Below are 18,841 nucleotides of genomic sequence, written 5' to 3'. Positions count from 1 at the left end.
TAAGTCATAATCTCGCGGGACCTTTTAGCCAATCCCGTCCATCACACGGTCTCAAAACTCGCGAGAACTCCTCTCCCCCCGCCCCCACCCCGCCCCGCCCCGGGATGTTGGAATTTTGCGGAACTAGCAGTCTACCTGTTTAAACTACTTGGGGGTGTATTTAAACGTAACACCTGTACGCCGCAATCCTCCTTATCCCCTCCCCGCCCTCGTAGTTTCGCAACTCCTTCTAAAGTTCTGCGATGCCCTTCTCTTTTAGTTCCACGAATCTGAATTTCTGTAAAATGTCTCTGTTTCAAATACCCTCGCCCACCTTTAGGAAGCTTCACAATGTCGAAACTATCAAAAAGCCCTGAATCCAAAAACGTTGAGGAACACTTGACCGCAGGTGTCCAGCGTGTTGGTCATTTCGTACACTGGTCAACGATAATGAATAGGCGAAAAAAATAGGAGGTGGGCAGATGGCCTCAAAGGAGGGTTGATAGATACTGGGGGAAAGCGGGGGTGGGGAGAGGAGGAAAACGGACAGGGAGGCCGCAGCACGTGTTGGCGTCTAGGCTCTGCCAGGCTGCGGGGGCTTGGCCACCCGTCCAGTTTACTGGCAACGACTGTACCCTTCAAGTTTCTAATGTTAACGCGTCACGCAGTGACGTAACAATTGAACAATTATACGTTGAATGACCTGTTGATAACGCACCTTTTCGGGATGCTGGTTTAGCACCTGCCTCACCGCGCAGATTCTAAGTATTTTATTTTACTGGTCTAGGTTTCACTGGATCTAGGTCTGGTTGCAACTAGTAATGCACTACTCCAAAACCACAGGGCCCTGGGGGGTTGATATCTATACTGTTGAGAGGCAGCAGACTTAGGTCTGTTTGCGGCACGAAACCAGCCTGCTGAACAGATAAGTGGTTGTATCTAGGCTTGCTGTCACCTCAGGCTTCTGTGATGGGGGTGAAATGTAAAGAAATGAGGTCCTGCCATAGCCCTCTTCCAGTTCCCTAGAAGTTGCAGCGCTATAGGGCCTTTACCAGAGAAGGCAATGGCACCCCACTCCAGTACTCTTGCCTGGAAAAGCCCATGGACGGAGGAGCCTGGTGGGCTGCAGTCCATGGGGTTGCTAAGAGTCAGACACGACTGAGAGACTTCACTTTCACTTTTCACTTTCATGCATTGGAGAAGGAAATGCCAACCCACTCCAGTGTTCTTGCCTGGAGAATCCCAGGGACAGGGAAGCCTGATGGACTGCCGTCTCTGGGGTCGCACAGAGTTGGACACAACTGAAGTGACTTAGCAGCAGCAGCAGCAGCAGGGCCTTTACATGGAAGAAAACATGTTGAATGAGTTCAGGATACCTTTCACCTCCTTCCTAAAAACAATTTTCCATTCCTCTGTGACAAAAAGTTAAACATTTGGTAGGTCTCCTACTGCTGCTGCTGCTGCTAAGTCGCTGCAGTCGTGTCCAACTCTGTGCGACCCCAGAGACAGCAGCCCACCAGGCTCCACCGTCCCTGGGTTTCTTCAGGCAAGAACACTGGGGTGGGGTCTCCTACTGGTAGTGTTCAAAAAACTAGGTAGACAAAATATTTGCCACACAAAACACTTTTTTGGATTTTCTGTTTCAAAATGGAAATATTCAAGGTTGTTGAAACAATTTGCTTTATCGCTTTATCAATTTGTAGGTATAAGCTAAATCAGCCTTCTTTATAGCAAGTGTTTTGTGACTGTTGCAAGAAGGGGGATCCCTTTCAGGACTCAAGCCTGGGTTCTTGTGTAACACACTGCATTATGAGTTGTCTGAGGAGACACATGTCTTGACAAGGCAACATGCTTTAGTGATAAGAGGCACCCCAGTAATGACTTAGCAAGGTAAGGGAATCCAGGAGAACTGCTCTAATGAGTGGCATACAATCTTGGGTTTTATGGTGATGGGGTTAGTTTCTGGGTTTTCTCTGGCCAATCACTGAGACTCCGGGTCCTTCCTACTGGTATGTGCATCACCCATCAAGATGGAGTCTAGTGAGGAGGATTCTGGGAGGTGGTAGGACACATGGCATCTCCTTTTGACCTTTCCTGAATTCTTCCACTTGGTGGTGGCTTATTAGTTCCATGGTCCTTACAAGGACCTCCTATTTTAAAGTAACTCATGCAAATGGATTCAATGGTGCCCGGCCAGGGTGGGCAGTTTCAGTGTGTATCCCCTGACAGCTAAACCCTGAAGGACTTCATACTCAAGACACTTCTTGGGAACTGGGACAGAGTTCTCTTCCTCTTGGGTGTAGGCATAGTCCTGGCTAATTGAACAGAAATCTCCCTCTACCTGACATTAGTTAAGTTACTCTGTGTCTGAAAACAGCAAATCTGAAACCTGAAACCTATAATAAGCACTTTGCCCTGAAACTGTTGGATCCTGTCACAAACCAAATGGACAGGGACCAACAAGGAAGCCAAACAAGATGGTGTTCACCAGGTGCAGAAAAGGAAGGCAAAATTTGATATGAAGTAGGTAGGATGCATGACTTTCTTCTGATTGGCTGTCTGGTGGTGAGGCTGAGGTGACAGAGTGGTGCTCCAGGAATCTTCTGCTCAGCCTGAAGTCATCATTTTTCACCTGGATGAGAACCCAATTTTGCAGAACACAAAGATATTGATATGCATATTCCTTGAGTAGGAACCTGGCTTGGAGAAATTTACACATAACTTTACTAGCCTGAGATGACTGCAATAGTGCAGTAGTTTGAGCATTCTTTGGCATTGACTTTCTTTGGGACTGGAATGAAAACTGACCTTTTCCAGTCCTGTGGCCACTGCTGAGTTTTACAAATGTGCTGGCATATCGAGTGCAGCACGTTCAGAGTCATCTTTCAGGATTTGAAATAGCTCAACTGGAATTCCATTACCTCCACTAGCTTTGTTCGTAGTGATGCTTGTTAATGCCCACATGACTTCACATTCCAGGATGATTGCCTCTAGGTGAGTGATCACACCATTGTGATTATCTGGATCGTGAAGATCTTTTTTGTACAGTTCTTCTGTGTATTCTTGGACTGCAAGGAGATCCAACCAGTCCATTCTAAAGGAGATCAGTCCTCGGATTTCTTTGAAGGAATGATGCTGAAGCTGAAACTCCAGTACTTTGGCCACCTCATGTGAAGAGTTGACTCATTGGAAAAGACTGTGATGCTGGAAGGGATTGGGGACAAGAGGAGAAGGGGACAACAGAGGATGAGATGGCTGGATGGCATCACTGACTCGATGGATGTGAGTCTCAGTGAACTCTGGGAGTTGGTGATGGACAGCAAGGCCTGGCGTGCTGCAATTCATGGGGTTGCAAAGAGTCAGACATGACTGAGCAACTGAACTGAACTGAACTGAGTAGGAACCAGGACCTTGCCCCAGATCTATACCACCACTTGACTACTCCTCCTCTGTTTCTGTATCCTCTCCGTTCCCTGATTAGCAATTCTTTTAATCTGACTTTTGGAATTAAGGACAGTCAAGGAGGCTGAATGAACCCTATATCCTGCAAAGAAGAACTAGGGGACACAGAAAGACCTCAAGACCCTACAGGTTCCTGCTCAGTTTAATTTAGGGAAATGGGCAACTCTGGCCACTTCCAGTCAAAATGAGACAGTACTGCCTCAATTTTGAGAATAGACACTGAATTGGCAGTATTTGAGTTCCAAGTCCTGGAATTGAGTTGTATGATTAAAACCTCAATTCCTTGTTCTGCCATTTTGGTGTAACAGACCTAATTAGGTGTAGTCGGATGAGTGACAATTAAGACTCTCAATAGACAAACCTCACCTATTTTCAGAAGAATAAGAGGGAAACCCAGTCTAGACCTTGCATTTTGGGGAAATATGTAGCCAGGTAGCCAGTAGTTTGGATTTACCTAAGTAGGTTTTCACATTTAATGTAGTATTAACATATGGACAGCAGGTCCTATTCGTCATCATATATGTCTCTTCTTTTTGTTAAAGTATGATCTAAAGCAATTCCATCTAAAAAGGTACTAGTTGTGGAGTGCCATAAAGGTCACAGGTGCAAGGCTTTGTACTGAGGCCACAGAGAAAAGCCCAGAACTAAGGTCTCTCTAGAACTGTCAGACCTATAGTAACTGTTGCCAGGAGTCTCCCTTATCCTTACTAGTCAGCTCTTTGGCCTCATATTAGGTAAAAATGCCCATTTTGGAACTCACCCTATACTGCTCTAACCAATCAGCTAATGCCACCTTTCTAACAGGCATTTTCTTTGTCTTAAGGCTATAAAAATTGGCTACTAACCCATGAAATATGTTGGCTCCCATGAGTCAGCCTGCTATTCTAACAGTGTCCTGTTGGCTCTCCCTGGCCTATCAGGAGGTTGACCCACTGCGCTTACAGAGCCACAGTATCCCTGCACTTTGTTATTAATGAACTCACTCCCTTCTGAAATGCTCTGTGTCGGGAAACTCTTCTCCAACCTGTGCTACAACTGCCATGACAATAGTTACAGGAGGAGACATTTTAAAAGTAAGGTTACAATTACTTGCTGCCATCAGACATTGTTTCGAGAATGTCCAGTGCCATCCAATTCTGACACAGCTCAGAAAACTCAGGTTCATAGCGATACAAGCACTTGTTTGAAGTCAAGCACATAGTGTCACCTATGCATTTCCTTAAACGTTTGAACTATAGTTACTGCGTTTTGACATTCAATTGCAATTTTCTCTTTAATAAGCAAAGCAGATGTCACCATTAATGAGGTTAGTGTTTCTCTAGGTATGAGAAGATGTAAGAATTGGACTCATTCTTCAAATCTTCTTCTGAAAATATCTAACTCTCTGAAGGCCTGTTCTGCCAATTTTTTCTAGGGCACAGATTGCCTCATTCCTGATATCCATCTTGAACTCCTCTCAGCAGATAATAAAGGTCAACAGCTGCAGTGTCCATAATTTAATCTTTGTAGAGGTAGATGGTAAGTGCCAGTTTCCAGATAACAAGGCTCCTTCACAGCAATACATTTAACCATGCTTTGGGGGCACCTCATGTCCATGTTCTCCAACAGTGCTAAAAATGCTTATTCCCAGGTCTGGGGAAGATTTCACTGGTAGGCCATTGCCTCTTTAATAGTGCCTAAAGGCTCTGGACCACTTGCCTCACTAGTCTTCTATGGTCCAGAAAAATATTCTGTGTTATTGTTTCTTCTCATCTCTAGAGTTACACTATTGATCTTATTTGGAACAACATATTATCATTTTATCACAAGCTCAGTCACACACTTTGTAATAAAAAACACAAAAAATTTGTAAAACAGGACAAGTAGAAATAACAAAGTCTGGAGATCGCTTCAAAAAACTAGAGATACCAAGGGAATATTTCATGCAAAGATAGGCACAAAAAAGGATAGAAAGTGTATGGACCTAAAAGAAGCAGAAGATATTAAGATGAGGTGGCAAGACTACACAGAAGAACTATATAAAAAACATCTTCATGACCCAGATAATCACTATGGTATGATCACTCACCTAGAGCCAGACATCCTGGAATGCTGAATACATCATTAAAAATTCTGGGCTGGATGAAGCACAAGCTGAAATCAAGGTTGCTAGGACAAATATCAATGATCTCAAATATGCAGATGACACTACTCTTATGGCAGAAAGGGAAGAACTAAAAAGCCTCTTGATGAAAGGGAAAGACAAGAGTGGAAAAGCTGGCTTGAAACTCAATATTCAAAAAGTAAGATTATAGCATCAGGTCCCATCAATTCATGGGAGATAGATGGGGAAACAATGGAAACAGTGACATACTTTATTTTCTGGGGCTCCCAAATCACTGTAGATGGTGACTGCAGCCATGAAATCAAAAGAAGAAAAGCTCCTTGGAAGAAAAGCTATGACCAACCTACACAGCATGTTAAATGGCAGAGACACTTTGCTGACAAAGGTCTGTGAAGACTAGGGTTTTTCCATTAGTCATGTATGGATGTGAGAGCCAGACCATAAAGAAAGCTCAGCACTGAAGAACTGATGCTTTTGAACTATGGTGTTGGAGAAGATTCTTCAGAGTCCCTTGGACTGCAGGGAGGTCAAATCAGTCAATCCTAAATGAAATCAGTCCTGAATATTCACAGGAAGGACTGCTGCTGAAGCTAAAGCTCCAGTACTTTGGCCACCTGATGGTAACAACTGACTCACTGGAAAAGACTCTGATGCTGGGAAAGATTTAAAGCAGGAAGAGAAGGGGCTGACAGAGGATGAGATGGTTGGATGACATCACCAACTTGATGGACATGTGTTTGAACAAGCTACAGGACCAGGCGATGACCAGGGAAGCTTGGCTTGCTGCAGTCCATGGGTGTGCAGAGTGGGACATGACTGTGCAACCAAACTTTAACTGAAGCCTCGTAAGCATTCTAAATCACCTGTTATCTATCACTTTGCCTGATACTTTTGAACTGTGGTGTTGGAGAAGACTCTTGAGAGTCCCTTGGAATGCAAGGAGATCCAACCAGTCCATTCTAAAGGAGAACAGCCCTCGGATTTCTTTGGAAGGAATGATGCTAAAGCTGAAACTCCAGTACTTTGGCCCCCACATGTGAAGAGCTGACTTATTGGAAAACATTCTGATGCTGGGAGGGATTGGGGGTATAAGGAAGAGGGGACGACAGAGGATGAGATTACTGGTTGGCATCACTGACTTGATGGACCTAAGTTTGAGTGAACTCCGGGAGATGGTGATGGACAGGGAGGACTAGCATGCTGTGATTCATGGGGTCGCAAAGAGTCGGACACGACTGAGCGACTGAACTGACTGACTGATACTGGTGTGGTGCACTGGTTCAAGAACCCTGAGTAGGAAGGTCCGTCCAGTCAAGGCTATGGTTTTTCTAGTGGTCATATATGGATGTGAGAGTTGGACTATAAAGAAAGCTGAGTGCTGAAGAATTGATGCTTTTGAACTGTGGTGTTGGAGAAGACTCTTGAGAGTCCCTTGGAATGCAAAGAGATCCAACCAGTCCATCCTAAAAGAGACCAGTCCTGGATGTTCATTGGAAGGACTGATGTTGAAGCTGAAACTCCAATAGTCTGGCCACTTGATGGTAAGAGTTGACTCATTTGAAAAGACACTGATGCTGGGAAAGATTGAGGGCAGGAAGAGAAGGGGACAACAGAGGATGAGATAGTTGGATGGCATCACCGACTCGATGGACATGGGTTTGGGTCAACTCTGGGAGTTAGTGATGGACAGGGAGACCTGGCATGCTGCGGTTCATGGGTTCACGTAGAGTTGGAGACAACTGAGTGACTGAACTGACTGAGTAGCTATGTAAAGTTAAAGTTAAGTCGCTCAGTCATGGCCAACTCTTTGCGACTCCATGGACTGTAGCCTACCAGGCTCCTCCGTCCATGGGATTGTCCAGGCAAGAATACTGGAGTGGGTTGCCATTTCCTTCTCCAGGGGGTCTTCCTACTCAGGGATCAAACCCAGGTCTCCCGCATTGCAAGCAGACGATTTAACCTCTGAGCCACCAGGGAAGCCCTATATAACATCCAGTTAAAGTCGAGCAGAGGGGTATTCTTTCTGCCCCCTTCTGAGGTCTATATCAGAAGCTTTCTCTATCTCTTTTATACTTTAATAAAACTTTATTACACAAAAGCTCTGAGGGATCAAGCCTTGTCACTAGCCCCAAACTGAATTCATCTTCTCTGGAGGCCAAGAATCCCAGAGTCTTTCACGGCTCAGCAACAGCCTTTCAATAGGACAGCCAAAGTCTTTGACTGTGTGGATCACAACAAACTGGAAAATTCTTAAAGAGATGGAAATATCAGAGTACCTTACCTGCTTCCTGAGAAATCTGTATGCAGGTCAGGAAGCAACAGAACCAAATGTGAACAACAGACTGGTTCTAAATTGGGAAAGGAGTACATCAGGGCTCTATATTATCACCCTGCTTATTTATTATTTGCAGAGTACATCATGCAAAATGCCAAGTTGGATGAAACACAAGCTGCAATCAAGATTGCTGGGAGAAATATCAATAACCTCAGATATGCAGATGACACCACCCTTATGGCAGAAAGTGAAGAACTAAAGAGCCTCTTGAAGAATTGAGAGAGGAGAGTGGGAAAATTGGCTTAAAACTCAATATTCAAGAAACAAAGATTATGGCGTCTGGTCCCATGACTTCATGGCATATGGAAGTGGAAACAATGGAAACAATGAGAGACTTTATTTTCTTGGGCTCCAAAATCACTGCAGATGGTGACTTCAGCCATGAAATTTAAAGACACTTGCTCCTTGAAAGAAAAGCTATGATCAAGCTAGACAGAATATTAAAGCAGAAACATTACTTTGCTGACAAAGGTGCATCTCGTCAAAGCAATATTTTTTCCAGTAGCAGTGTATTAATGTGAGAGTTGGACTATAAAGAAAGCTGAATGCCAAAGAACTGAAGCTTTTGAACTGTGGTGTTGGAGAGGACTCTTTGAGAGAGTCTTTTGGAGTGCCAGGATATCAAATCAGTCAGTCCTAAAGGAATCAGTCTAGAATACACATTAGAAGGACTGATGGTAAAGGTGAAGCTCCAATAATTTGGCTACCTGATGCAAAGAGCTGACTGATTAGAAAAGACTCTTGATGCTGAGAAAGATTGAAAGTGGGAGAAGGGGATGACAGAGGACAGGACAGTTGTATAGCATCACCAAGTCAATGGACATGAGTTTGAGCAAGCTCTTGGAGTTGGTGAAGGACAGGGAAACTTTGTGTGTTGCAGCCCATGGGGTTGCAAAACGTTGGATGCAACTCAGCAACTGAACAACATCAACAACAAATTTAACAAATCTAAAAATTTTCTTAAAGGGCAGATGGGGTAGGTTGGTAGGAGACGCTTTAGTTTCAGACTTTTGTCATTGTGAGTACTTTGTATAGAAAAATCTGAAGAATTTATTTTGAGGCATTTAAAAATTGTTAAGTATTCAGTGATAACCAAGGAATAACTGTTAATATTCTTTAAGCAAGGGAATCATTTTGTCAGGATGAAGGGACAAGATGTTCCTTTATAACTATTTAAAAAGATTAAAAAGGGGGAAAGAAAGGATACATAAATTTTACACAGAACAATTTCACTAATTCTGGTTTCCAGTAATACAGTGGAATGAATTCCTCATTTTCTCATTGTTGTTGTTGCTCAGTTGTGTCTGACTGCAACACCATGGATCACAGCATGCCCAGTTTCCCTGTCCTTTACCATCTCTACTTCTCCATATAATGGAAATTTTTACATGACAGATGTATAATACCATAGCATAGAAAAGAAATCAGTTTTTAGCAATAGTTGAGGAAGGCAATTTAAGAATCTCAGAAACTGTTATTTCCATACACTAGATTTATAGTATTGTGATTAGGCAATAACTAAAATAAAAACTGGCAGGCTGGAAATATTTTTTAAGTGAAATTCCTTAACTGTGTCAATGAATCAAATCAGACACAGATTACAACTGAAGGAAATTGTTTACTACTTTCTGCCAAAACCTTTCTTGCCATGGTCTTGAGTCCTTGGAAATTTGATTAAGCATCGTGCTAAGATTTCCCACAAACTTTTGGTAATGTTGGATTTGTAAGGTCAATGCACACAGTCATCTACATTCCTGATACTTCAGGATGCACCTGGCTATCCAGGGTTAATTTATAAGAGAGAAAAAACCACCCACTTAACAATAGCCCAAAGGCAGCTAGACATGCCACTATAAGAGTGATGCCAATCTGCTGAACATGTGGCTTGAAGGGTATATTGAAAGATGGTAGAAGACAATACCCTCTTCAGTCATCACAGAGTGGTACTTCTGTGATGATGACAGCAACTGAGATAGATACCAGCAGCTATATAGAGAATTCCTGAAATGACAAATGCTTTGTAGGTAGTATTCTTCTCAAAAATTCCCATGGACACATTTTTAATGGAAAAGTAACAAAGGCTTTCCCCAAGAGTCCTAGAATGCTGGCCATCAGTAGGAGATTTTGAGAAACACGGATATCAAGATGTTGGTTTGATGGAAGACACAGACTCTCCACATTCCCACAAAGGCCAGACCAGAGAATTGTGAGGCATTGTTTAGATACCATACTCACCACTCCACAAAGCCCATGGCAGTGGCACCAAGGATCCATCCAATAGTGGCTACTGCAAAACCTATTTGGCAATTGGTGCTATTGATGACCAAGGGATGGTAGATGTATACCCAAGGGAACTACAAACAAATACAGGGCATCATGAGTTTGGAAATTTTGGCCTAGAATAACACACTCAACCCACTCAATCCATTCTCCTCCCCTACTTTTACACTGCTGTGGATAAGCAGTGCTGTATTTGAGATCCAAGTACTACTATTTCTCTCCAGAGACATTTGACCCTCAAGCTCTCCACTGGGGAGCACAGGTCAAGCAAATTTTCTGAAGGGCCATCTGGGAATATTTACTAAAAGGCTTAACATGTGCAAACTTTCAGACAGACAGTTCTACTTCGGAGCATTTGTCCAAAGATATAATTTAAGATTGATCACAAACATTCAGTTAAAAAAATACTCAACACAGCCTCTTTGTAATACTGAAAAGTGTGAAAAAAACTTCAGGGGCTACAAGAGGGCTTGGTTAAGTAATTTATGCACATTCCATACAAGTGGTCTATATGGCAGCATTCAGAATAGACTAGACTTGTATGAGGGGCAATATTTTGTATTTATTACTATTCTCAAGGTTTATCCATGTTGTAACATGTACGAGTACTTGGTTGCTTTAACTGAGTTAGGGGGGTTAGGGGTTCTGAAAGCTATTCATATTGTGAAGAATCAGTTACATGTAGGAAGGAGTACGTAATCTAATGCAGGACTCAGTGAGTTATGAAGGGGCCCACACCCACACAGTACTGTACTGGAAAGCAAAGTCCTAACCACAGGACCACCAGGGAACTCTCTAAATTGTTTCTTCAATTTGATGTATAGATGATTATTTTCCAAAAAAAAAGAATGATCTTTATGAATGCACATCCACCAGGAACATTCCGCCTGAAACATGGGAATGCTGTTATCATTCTGGCAGAATTTCTCACCCTGTGCCTCTCTCCCACCTCGGACCCCCTCAATGCCCTCCACTGAATCCTTGCTCCTGCCTCACCCTTGATTTCTGCCGATGTTCCATTTAAATTGCTTAAGATTTGTTCTTTTTTTGGATTGTGTGCTGCTTTCAAAAGCCTTTTTAAAATATAATACTGCTTCTGTTCTGGGTATTTTGTCCACGAGACCTATGGCCAAAGAACTGAGACAACTGAGCTGGGGGCACTTTACTCACTACTGGTTGCTGGAGCAGGTAGGCTGCTAGGAAGGATGTGAATTTTAAATAGAAAACATTCAAGTATGGTAAGGAGATGGCATGCCACCTCAGCTTACAGACTTAGAAGTTGGCTCAGACTGCTGTTCCAGGGCAACCAAAGCCCACTTGGCACCCATAGTACATTCACAAGAATAATGCTTAGAAGGACATGAATATTAATGAGGTAAGTCATGGGCTTTTGTTTGCTATGCAAATATCTTTGGAGTTTGGATATATATTCTGTTTACACATATATAAAGGGAAATATCTTTCTTAATTTTCAAAGAAGTATGAACATTTCTACACTAACATCTGCAACTTATGTGTTTTTCAGCAAGGTACTCTGAATAGCTTTCCTTACAAGTGCATACTTTTCTCTCTCTGTTTTCAACATTCCCATCACACACAAAATCTTCTTTTCCACAACTTTAACTTTTTGTCCAAAACATCCATTACTTTTCTTAATTGGCTGATGACTGGTTTACAATATTAGTTTGATTTCTGTCATACATCAACATGAATTAAATTAACATGAATTAACCATGGGTGTACATACGTCTTGAATGTTCACTTCTTGAATCTCCCTCCCACCTACTGCCCAGTCCCACCCCTCTAGGTTATTACAGAACACCAGTTTGAGTTCCGAGTCTTATAGCAAAGTTAATCCATGAATTAATTGCAAACAGGGACAGAAACAGAGCAGCAGAAAGTTACAACGTCTCTGAGTTGAGCAGTCAACTAGTAATTCCTGGCAGAACAGAAGACGAGGGAGCCATTAAATGAGAAGTTGGAAGAGCAGGGAGTTTTGTAATGGTTGCACAATATTAAAAAGGTAGTTAATGCCACTGAACTGTACACTTACAAATGGTTAAAATGGTCAGCTTTTATCTTATGTATATTTACCACAGTAAGAGAAAAGAATATTATTGAGAAGCTCGAGATTCTGTTGAGGCAGGGTAAATCTTTTATTTATTAGAGATTAAAATTGAGAAATTTTAAATTATTAATTCATATAATATACTACCTCATGTTAACATAAGGATTTTTATACAGAGTTAACAATTTCCCACAACAAAGTTTAGAGAGCATTGTTCTTAGTACCAAATATCATGGAACCTCTTATTAAGGAGGTGGTGATCAAGGTCATTCCCAAGAAAAAGAAATGCAAAATGGCTGTCTGAGAAGGCCTAACAAATAGCAGAGAAAAGAAGAGAAGCCAAAGGAAGAGGAGAAAAGGAAAGATACATTCATCTGAATGCAGAGTTCCAAAGAATAGCAAGGAGAGATAAGAAAGTCTTCCTCAGGGATCAGTGCAAATAGGTAGAGGAAAAACAAAAGAATGAGAAAGACTCCACTGTATACTTGTGAGAGAGTAAGAGTGAGCAAGGTACATAGTGTTTTAGTATCACCATGTGAAGTATTAAAAAAAAAAGTTTTGCTCTTGTGGAATCCACCTACACACTGGATAGTCTTGAAAAGTTTCACTTCTGTAGGGTTTATATTTATTGACTCCATTTACCTTCCTAAAGAACTACTAAGTATTCTTATCCTCATTTTACAGGTGGAAGCACTCAGGACAGAGGCTGAATAACTTGCTTAAAGTTACATGGGAAGTGCCTTCAGAGAACATCATCCTACCTCACCTTTTAGGACCAAGATGGCAGGAAGTTCAAAGAGCTATCTGGAAAAGGAAAAGCATCCAGGAAGAGGAGGAAATCAGGGTAACACTTCGCAACTATGGATTCAGTCCATTGCTCAGGGTAAGTGAAAATGGCAGAGATCTTGAAAGCTCCAGGATGGTTCCAGTGTGCAACAAGGGTGTGGAACTACTGAATAAGGTAAAAGAAAGACCTTTTGAGAAACAGAGTGACGGTGAAAGAAATGTGATCTCAGGTGCCTTCCGCTGGAGCGAGGGATGTTCTGAGACTCTTGCAATGGGTGCAATGCGGTGACAAAGTGCCATCCACAAAGTGCCAGTTTGGCATCAGCCAAACTGAGAATGGCCTGGTCACTCTTTAGGATGGATGTGCTCATCCTAGGAAAGGCCACCAGAACCAGTAGTAATCAGGCTGTGAGTGTCTCCTTTTGGGAGACAAACAAGGCCAGCTCTCAAGGTGACTGTCCCATGATGGGAATGTGGCAAAGTTACAGAAATGGAAGATTTATCTCCAGTTATAGATTCAGCTCTGAGTCCGCATCATATTCACAAGACATCAGTCAACTATTACCACAATACTGAAGGATGACAAGGTGAGTAGGCAAGCAGAAAGTTGGAGTCTTTATGCATCACACACAATCTACAGGACACAAATACTCCCCTCATATTTTCCCTTTGATCATTACAACTTCACAATCTCCTCAATCCAATAATACATCAAGAACTTGAAATCTGTCTGCTCCCAGAAATGTTTAGAGGACTCTTTGTTTTTCTCAAACAAGCTGACCCAAGGATGCAGACAGACAAGAGACACCCTCAAAGTCCAAGCCTGAGCCAGAGAAGCTGCTTAATCAGTATTTGTAGAATGAAAAGTCAAACAGGAGGAACACAAAGGATGCTTTTTACAAGTTCAGTTCTAGTTATGTTAACTACTGCGTGTGTCTTTCTATTTTCCGTATCTGTATCAGAGTCTCCTGCTTATTGCTTAACTTGACATGCTTAAAAGGTCTTACATGCCATGAAATGGTTCTTCACACTCAACAGAATTGCTATTACACAAACAGAAAACAGCAACTGTTGGCCACAATGTGGAGAAACCAGAACCTTTGTGCTTTTCTGATAGGACTAGAAGCTGGTACAACCGCTGTTTAAAAAAAAAAAAAGCACATTGATTCCTTAAAACAAAGTCTCACTACGTGATTCAGGAACTTCTTTTCTGGATAGACATATTTGTTGTTGTTCAGTCAGTAAGTCAAGTCTGACTCCTTGGGACTCCACAGACTGCAGCCTACCAGGCTCCTCTATCATTTTCTACCTCCCTGAGCTTACTTAAACTCATGTGCATTGAGTTGTTGATGCTATCTAACCATGTTATCCTGTCACCCCCTTTTGCTTTTGCCTCCAATCTTTACAGTATACCCCAAAGTAAAAGGAAGGATTCAGATAGTGGTATACTCATATGTTTTAATAGCATTATTCACAATAGCTAAGATGTTTGAATGACCCAATTCTCCACCCACAGATGAATGGATAGACAACATGCGGTCAATCTACATAACAGGGCATTTCTCAGTTTTCCAACGGAAGGAAACTTGGACACATGTTGGGAAGCGTAGTGCAAAATAGCCGTAAAAGGAGAAAGTCCTTGGGAAAATGGCGAAGGGCCAGAACTACCCGGCTTTGCATTGCAGACAGAAAAACATCTCCTGCCTTTGGTTATGCTCGGCACCAAGGGTTAATAATAAATAGGGATGTTACTTGTGAAAGCGGGTTGTGGGATAAGCCCATGAGTCATTTAGAGCACGCTGTCCTTGAAATGTTTTTACTGATTATGTGTTAACTCCGTATGTGCTCTGCTGGCTGTATATTTTAAGCTCTTTGTTCCTGCTTCTACAAAAAAGCTTGACTGCAGAAATAAACTTGTTAGTCCTTGCAAGAGACTGTCCGAGTGTCATTCTTTCAGGTTGACTGCTTCCAAGTTCCAGGGAGAAAATCCCCAACAGACACATGTTACAAAAAGGATGAACCTTGAGGACTAATTATGCTGAGGGAAATAAGCCAGGTAGAGAGAGACAAATACTGAATGATTTCACTTTACATAGGACCCAGACTAGTCCAATTCACAGACACAGAAAATAAAAGAGCAGTGACCAGGGCTGGGGGGAGGGAAGTGGGGGGAACTCGTTCATTGGTGAGTTTCAGTCTGAGGAGATGAAAAAGTTCTGAAGATTGCTGGTAATTTGGTTGCACAAGTGTTAATATCCTTAATGCCACAGAACAGTATGCTTATAGATGTTAAAAATATGTATCTCTTGTCTACTTTACCACACCAAAACAATAACAAAGCCAGAGCACCTACTAACTAGTCTCCAAGGGAATAAGCACTTGGTGAGGAAGGTGGCTAATTCAAAGGGTAGCTCCTCCCTATGGGCGGATGTCCCCCACTTACACACTCTGCTCTCTGCTCCTGTGCTCCTCACTCTGAGCACAGAACAGCTTTTGGCCCCACTGTGAGTTAGTCTGGCCTGTAAGGCCAAGGCTTTCTCCTCGGCCTTGCAGTCACCGCATTCCGTATCCACTGTACACACCTCCAGCATTCTCAGTTGCTGGGTCATGGACACCATTGCAGCATCTCTGTTGCTGATGCTGGCATGCCCTCTTCACCTGGTCTCCTGGCCCTATGCCAGAGGGGAGTACATTTACTCCAAAGACCCTAACAGTGCCCTTTTAAGATCTGTGTGACTGCTTCAGGGATGACCCCTCATCCCTTTCTCTTGTCTCTCAGACAAGGTACCTAACCCATCTCATCTGGAGTTAATGACATTTTTTTCTTAAAGAGATGGCAAACTATACATGCAGGTGTTAGCAGCAGTGGTGCCCATGTTGGGGAGACTGAACCGGGACAGACCAACGACAAGAAACAAATTAGGAAACATACCCTTAGTTCACGGGAAACACCCGCTTCCTGTTGAGTCTTGGAACACAGATGCTCCACGGGAGTATGGTGGTACAGACTAGATAAGTTAGCTGCTAAGATAGGGGAGAGCTTCAGATGGGACTTCTGTAAGAAATGAGACATCATGTCAATGAGCCAGCAGTGAGGACTACATTTCACATACAAGTCGAAATGCCACTGGAATCCTCTGTGAACAACTTTTCTGTAACAAATTTATCCCAAGGAAATGAGCAGAGAAATTACAAACCTGTCAGTGAAACACACATACCCAATGAGATTTATAACTGAACTTACAATGGGGACAAATAGGGAGAAGAAAAACCCAGGCATAGAATATGTACAGTAAACCATTTTATAAACTTACAATGGGACATAACACAACAATTCCACATTGGGAAGAATAAAGAAGAAAAAACTTCCTAGTACTGCTAAGTAAAAAGCTGATTTCAAAAAGACATAGTTAAAAATGCTGGAGAGGATGTGGAGAAAAGGGTATCCTCCAACCCTCTTGGTGGAAATGTAAATTTGTGCAGCTGCTATGGAGAACAGTAAAGAGGATTCTCAAAAAGCTAAATGCAGAATTACTATATGATCTAGCATCCCACTCCTGGGAATATACCCAGACAAAACTGTAATTCAAAAAGATACATGCACCCCTATGTTCCAGCAGCACTACACACAAGACCCAAGACATGGAAACAACCTAAAGTCCAGCGAGAGGTGAATGGACAATGATGACATGATGCCTATTAAACGGAATACCACCCAGCCATAAAAAAAAAGAATGAAACAATGCACGAGTGTGGATGGACCTAGAGATTATCATGGGGTTCCCAGGTGGCTCAGTGGTAAAGAATCCGCCTGTAATGCAGGAGACCCAGGTTTGATCCCTGGGTTGGGAAGATCCCCTGGAGAAAGGACTGGCTACCTACTCCAGGATTCTTGCCTGGGAAAGCCCATGGACAGAGAAGCCTGGTGGGCTACAGGGCATGAAGCTGCAAAAGAGTTGGACATGACTCAGTGACTACACAACAACAAAGAGACTATCATATTAAGTGAAATAAGTCAGACAGAAAAAGACAAATACCATATGCTATCACTTATAGTTCCACTGAACTGTGGAAGCCAGTTAAGTTCGGTCACTAGTTGTGTCCGACTCTTTGTGACCTGATGGACCACACCATGCTAAGCTTCCTTGTCCATCACCAACTCCCAGAGCTTGCTCAAACTAATGTTCATTGAGTCGGTAACACCATTCAACCGTCTCCTCCTCTGTCGTGCCCTTCTCCTTCTGCCTTGATCTCCTGATTTGATCTCCTTCCAATCCAAGGGACTCTCAAGTCTTCTCCAACTCCATAGTTCAAAAGCATCAACTCTTTGGTGCTCAGCTTTCTTTGTAGTCCAACTCTCACATTTGTACATGACTACTGGAAAAACCACAGCTTTGACTAGATGGACCTGTGTCAGTAATGTCTCAGCTTTTTAATATCCTGTCTAGGATGATGATAGCTTTTATTTGAAGGAGCAAGCGTCTTTCAATTTCATGGCTGCAGTCACCATCTGCAGTGATTTTGGAGCACAGAAAATAAAGTTTCTCACTGTTTTCATTGTTTCCCCAACTATTTGCCATGAAGTAATGGGACTGGATGCCATGATCTTACTTTTTTGAATGTTGAATTTTAAGCCTCTCCTCTTTCACTTCCATCAAGATGCTCTTTACTTCCTCTTTGCTTTCTCCCGTAAGGGTGGTGTCATCTGCATTATCTGGGGTGGAATCCAGAATATGGCACAAATTATTATACCTGTAAAACAAAGAAAAGACTCATAGAACACACTTGTGGTTGCCAAGAGAGAGAGTGGAAGGATGGACTGTGTGTAGGGGTGTGGTAGATACAAACTACTACATTTAGGATAAACAACAAGGTCCTACTGCAGAATGCATGGAGCTATATTCAGTATCCTGTGACAAAGTGTAAAAGGCTATAAAACAAGAATGTCTGTGTGTATCACTGAGTCAGTTTGCTGTACAGCAGATATGGGCACCACATTTTAAAGCAACTACACTTCAACTTAAAAAAAAAAGACAAAAATATGTAGTTAAGAATCTTGTTTCTTAAAAAAAAAAACAACAACAAAGAAAATGGAGAGATGTGAGGGGAGAGATGGGATATGCCAACACCTTACCTGACCTGGCATGGTACATCCCGAGAGTCTTGGCATCCTGTCCTGTACAGGGAAGGAAGGACTCAGGCAAAGAAACAGGAGAAGGGAGTACCTGTGAAGGGCGAAAAGGAACCTCAGCTCGCTTGAGTAGATCCTGGTGCTGCTCCTGGGGTGGCTGGAAAACCACAGGGAGAGAGCTCTGAAGAGTGGCCTTAAGGGATACGGGGCGGTCCCCTAGAGGAACAGTGGTCTGCAGCTGGCCTGTCAGTACAGGCAGATGGTTCTTCATCCAGATGAGAAGGCCGGCAAGTATGCATGCACGCAGAGCTCCAGTATTGCTGTAAAACTGTCAGCTAGTGCCATTCACACACATGCATCAGTCTGTACACGTCTGTGTGTTTCCCTATCTTCTATCATGCCAGAAAAAAAAAAACATACCTGGATCCGAATGTACACACAAATTACATGTCCAGACCAGGGTCCCATACCGAGACGTCACAGGACCACCCTTCACACCTCAGGGGCCTGGAGGGCCTTGTATCCAACACTCAAAGAGTCCAGCAATGGCCACCCGGAGTTGCAATTCCCCTGGAACGGTGCCTCTCGAGACATGCGGGAGTTTGATCGGCATTCAATGTTTAATCACAGGGTGCGGGGTAGCACAGGGGGGCAGTGCAGTGGCAGTCCAAGGGCACATGCGTTCGGGAAAACCCG

The 18,841-nt window shown here is 42.8% G+C and overlaps 1 long non-coding RNA gene across 1 annotated transcript; it reads right to left on the bottom strand.

Annotated features, from left to right (window-relative positions):
* Positions 1-10,110: 10,110 nt before the first annotated feature.
* Positions 10,111-18,525, bottom strand: LOC138986424 (uncharacterized). Its single transcript, XR_011463274.1, has 4 exons — positions 18,149-18,525; positions 17,626-17,766; positions 15,947-16,069; positions 10,111-10,234 (listed from the first exon to the last, which is right to left on the bottom strand). It is a non-coding gene; the product is annotated as an uncharacterized lncRNA (long non-coding RNA).
* Between the last annotated feature and the right edge of the window lie 316 nt (positions 18,526-18,841).

This window comes from Bos mutus, chromosome X (genome assembly GCF_027580195.1).
Source record: "Bos mutus isolate GX-2022 chromosome X, NWIPB_WYAK_1.1, whole genome shotgun sequence".
Lineage (NCBI taxonomy): Eukaryota > Metazoa > Chordata > Mammalia > Artiodactyla > Bovidae > Bos > Bos mutus.
This window is presented reverse-complemented; position numbering and strand designations above follow the sequence as displayed.